The 4879-nt window shown below is 40.8% G+C and overlaps 1 long non-coding RNA gene across 1 annotated transcript; it reads right to left on the minus strand.

Moving 5' to 3' along the window:
* Positions 1 to 493: 493 nt before the first annotated feature.
* On the minus strand, positions 494 to 2352 carry LOC120558507. The gene is made up of 4 exons (XR_005639132.1): positions 1979 to 2352; positions 900 to 962; positions 741 to 773; positions 494 to 627 (listed from the first exon to the last, which is right to left on the minus strand). It is a non-coding gene; the product is annotated as an uncharacterized LOC120558507 (long non-coding RNA).
* Positions 2353 to 4879: the final 2527 nt, after the last annotated feature.

Genomic DNA, 4879 nt, shown 5'->3' on the forward strand with positions numbered 1-4879 from the left:
ATCACAAATATTGATAGTTTTTGATTATTATGATTATTATTAACATCACAGAAGAATTTCAATTTACCGTCTGTGTGGGGCAAACTTCCAATCAAGTCCTCCGCGTCTGCTGCAGTCAGCGCGGGGAAGTTTTTCTGGGAGACCGCTAGAGTAGAAGTCAAAATGAAGCAACGTTACAAGTCAAATTAAAACCTCTTATTAGCCAAGCTAAGCATAATACTGATGTGAACAATAAAATAACACCTGCCTGTTATAACCCTGCAGATAGTCAGGTCCTGGAAGGCCTTCTTTCCCTTTCTGCCCCGCAGGATATACAGTTTTAGAACATCATTGGTTGCGACTCGCCGTAGCATGCGACGCATGGCAGTACCTCCGGTCGAACATCCGGGCTTGTCAGGAAAAGTTGCTGTAAAACATATAGAAACACAAATTATACACATGGAACAAAGTGGAGAGCTTGTACAATCTCAGTTTATAAGAGAAGTTAGTTCTGTTATAATTTAAGTTATGCAAAAGCCACTGTACCTTCAACTGGGTCCCAAGATGAAGTGGCAGGCCGAGCTTGCGTTACAATAGATCAATCCAGCTCTGGGTGACCGGCTGGTTTCCTGTGTGGTGTTGACTCATCTAAAAAGAAAGTAGATATGAATATTGGTCAGTTCATTTATGGTAGGTTCCTTGCAAATGCCATTGCATAACTACAATGTTACATTAGACAATTGCAAAAAAAAAACAATTACATGCAGGTGGTGGTGGCAGTGATGTCTACTGACCTGAAAAAAGGCAGGAAGAGACAAACCCATCAGAAGAGTCACATGATAAGCACCAGGTTGAGGGTCAGTAGCTCCACGGTAGGAATATGACTGGTTTCTTAAATGCATGTATAAATGTTAACTTACAGACAGGGCTTCTAGACACACGCTCCGTCCTGGAATGCTTTCTTGCTTGTGGACCGGAGTCATCTGAAATAAAAGACCATACAATTTGTACTGATTGCAAAAATAATATTTGAATGTATACAGTGTAAACAAACATTACAACATAAACATTGTATGTGACAGTATTTCTCAGGACTTTTGCATTGTAGCCCAGAGACTTTCTAATGGGGAGACACAGCATCCATAGAAATGCATGGGGTTAGTTTGTAAAGCCAGTATGGCAGCTGTGTAGCCTACACATATTCCCTCTATTCCTGTATGCTTCCCTATTCACTTAAATAGGTAAATAGCTTGCCTATAACTGCCCAAAGTACGTTACAAGGTGGCCGCCGAGTGACTTGCCTAAAATGACTGATTGTATTGGCTATCAAGTATGTACTGTACACTAAAACTAATTGAAAGAACTGGTATGTCTTATTTGTAACAACAACGCAAGCAGGTTAACACGATGACACAAAACATACAATGCGGCAAAGCATACACGTCGTGCACAGCAGCAAACAAAGCGCAATATATATGCAATCCATTTAAAGCGTAACTCTCGCCAGTATGCAACCTAGGATCTGTTTGTGAATGTACCAGAGTCAAACTTCGTTTAAAAGCATAATTAGGACGGAAACGCCACTTTTAAGATTGATCGTATTGTCGTTTTCTGGTCAAACGACCTTTTGAATGGGAGAACTAGAGGCTACTTTTATCGCATCAAAATCACTATATGTAAAACACTAAGAAGGCTCGACACAACATGAAACTTTGCACGAAGTCTCACCAGGGGATTTACACATGAACTCGAGCATTGAGAACATTGTTTGTGCACAAAGAGTTTACCAAAAATAATTTTTTTTGAACAAGTCGCGCTGACTGGCAAGATTGAGGGCGAGGGGAAAAACAAATGCTGAAGTGAGTTGTTGAACCTTTTTTGGTCAACCTGATTAAAACCGGAATATAACAAAGCACTACGAGGGAAAGGGCTTACGGTTAGACCCCAAACCGTTGCACTACAACCATAACATCATGAAACTGTAACGTATTTCACTTACTTTTTCGAGAGATCGTTTGGCGAAGCAAATAAAATCTTCTTTCTTTGTCCGTTGGTGTAGCGTATCAAACGCAAACGGAAGTCCGGAGGACAGGACTTGAATCGGTCACCTGAGAGCAGAGGCACGGTCTGCCCCTACTGGCGGGGGGGTGTAACGATTGGATTTAAACACTGATTGAGCCACTTGTTAGAAGTGAAATGTAAGAAGTGAATTGTCTTAGTTGTGAAAATCGATAGATTCTTGTTTTAAGTATTTTCACCTAATACAGTTAAAACAACGAAATCAAGCACAAAAGTACAGTTTTTAGCAAAATTGATTTCAGCCTAAAAGTAAATATATTATCTTGCTATGTTGTTTATCTTACTTAGATTTTATAAGACCAATCATTTTTGAGTGAATCTAAAGCAAGTGACTGCAAACCTTTTATATGCTACTTCAAAAACGTAAATGGAGCTGGTTTAAATAAACATTTCAAAACCGCACTCAGAACAACCAAAAACAACCAAAAACTACCAAACGGGAACGTTGTGTGGAGGTAACAGTGCAACCACAGGAGAACGTTCCCGTTGGTTGGTTCCCCTAACGTTTAGGCATACCCGTCGCTATGGGCGGGCCATAGGGGGCCGGGCCCGCCCCCAAAAATGCTTGTGCCCCCCCACTTGAGGCACAGATCTCTTAAAAAAATTACTTTAATTTTATATTATCATAGTTGCTAATTTTGTGTTGCATTAATGTTGCATTCTTTATCATTAAAACATTATAAATATAAATAAACAATGGTGTGATTTTTGTTTGATTGATGGGAATCTACACTGCAACAGCCTATCACGGGCCTTACTAAAAAGAAAGTTAGGCTACGACGTGACGTAGCCTACGTCAGTGTAGCCGCTCAACAGTTACCGCACATTTTTGAAAGCTGGATGAGTTTTCGCCGGCTTACTCGCTTCAGTTCGTCATGGATATCCGTAAGTGGTTGAAAAGCCCACCAACATTCTCCTCTGCCAAACTGGATACGGCACCAACGCCTCCTGATGTTGTCGTTGGAGAAGGAGCCCCTGGACGACAGTCTGAGCCTGATGCTAGTAGCTCCGTGGAGCCCGACCCTGGGCCTGGCAGGACCTGCAGTCCAAGTGCAACTGTGACTGGGGCAGCATTTGGGCCACAACTAACTGTTGAATCAGGGGGTGTGACGGAGAAACCCAAACAGGTTGTGTTGAGGAAATATCCAGTCAAAATGTTTGGTTAAAAAAAAAAACGTAGCTGTAGCTGGTATTTGAACAGGGACTGCTTGCGTAGGCTACTCGGTGGAAAAGGACTCCGCATTTTGTTATGCCTGCAGGAAATTCACATCTGTATCATCGGACGTGACCTTCTTCATTAAGGGGTTTAAGATTTACAGACAAGGGCTTAAATAAGCATGCAGCTTCAAATGACAGGAGGGACTGAAGAGAGGACATGCTGCCTCCACTCAAAGTACCGGTAGGTTCAAAGTCTCTGTGCGTGTGTGTGTGTGTGTGTGTGTGTGTGTGTGTGTGTGTGTGTGTGTGTGTGTGTGCGTGTGTGTGTGTGTGTGTCTCATGGCACATGCATAGCAATGCATATCCTTCTATTGACTGCTTTAAAATGCAATGTTTGAGAGATGCTTCTGGTGTTACATCTAATATGTTGTATAGTCAAGTGTTTTATGGATATTCATAACATTGCTTCTATGTAATGTGTTGTAGGCTATATAGGCTACCTGGTCATATTGCTGTTGGTTATGTTTAACGTGATGATTACGTGCGAATAGTATAACAAGAGTATATGATTATTATACATATACGTACTGTACGCCAATAATAATTGTGCCCCCCCATGTATTTCATGTGCCCCCCTTAAGACTGAGGTCTAGCAACGGGTCTGCGTTTAGGGAACGTTATAACCATGAGGGAACGTTCCCTAAACGTTAGTTTTTGGTTTGGTTCGAACTAACCTTTAGAGAACCAAAAACTAACGTTCCCCAACGTTCCCTAAACGTTCTGTGTTAGTGGGGATAACTGTGTTTCATGTGTACTTTGTTTGGTTTCCACAGGTCATCTCAGACTGCGACTACGAGAACTTTTCTAGATTCCAAATACGAGGACTTCATGTACCAGAGCCTCAATCCAGCCAACAGGCATTAGGACCAAACCTACTCCACGCTCTCACAAATACAACAACAATGAGCTGGAATCTGTAACTGTGCCTCATGTTTGCAGGTTGTACTCAGTGTTTCTGTATTTTCGGTGCAGTTCTTAATGCCATGTGTATTTTGTTATTTTTTGGAGAATGTGTTTCTCATTTTGCTGGAGTGTTACTTCTTCAGAGTGTGTTTTATTTGCATGTTTTCTTGGGATGGATTTAGTTGATCTGTCTGGGCCACCGTACATTTGTAGTTAATGGAGTTTATTTTTACATGGTCCATTGTGACACGTTATCTATGATATTATCTTTTATAATAAGACTTATTTTTATTATTTATATATCACCTCTTAAGCAAAGTTCATGTTAGTTTGAGAGCCTCTATGTCGTCTGGGGTCTGTGTCAATGGGGCCTCTGGGCCAACAGCAGATATATCAACCAATTTCTGTGTAACAGCACTTCATCAGTCAGCTCTGTAACAGCTCCAGCTGGCAGTCAAATGGCTGTAAATGTTTGGTGAAATGATAATCCCTGTCTAACAACTAGTCTCTGTGCTGCAACTTATTTTCATTCATTCATGTATAAATCTGCACATTTACCTTATAACATGGTTAACTTTGACAATTTAGAAAACAGATCTCCAGTAAAATTACTGTGGATATTCATGAATGTTATAAGTATTTTCCAAGTCATGTCATTAAAACATTTTATGTAATAATGCAATGCTGTAAAGTAAACAGA

The sequence above is a fragment of the Perca fluviatilis genome, chromosome 5 (genome assembly GCF_010015445.1).
Source record: "Perca fluviatilis chromosome 5, GENO_Pfluv_1.0, whole genome shotgun sequence".
NCBI classification, from domain to species: domain Eukaryota; kingdom Metazoa; phylum Chordata; class Actinopteri; order Perciformes; family Percidae; genus Perca; species Perca fluviatilis.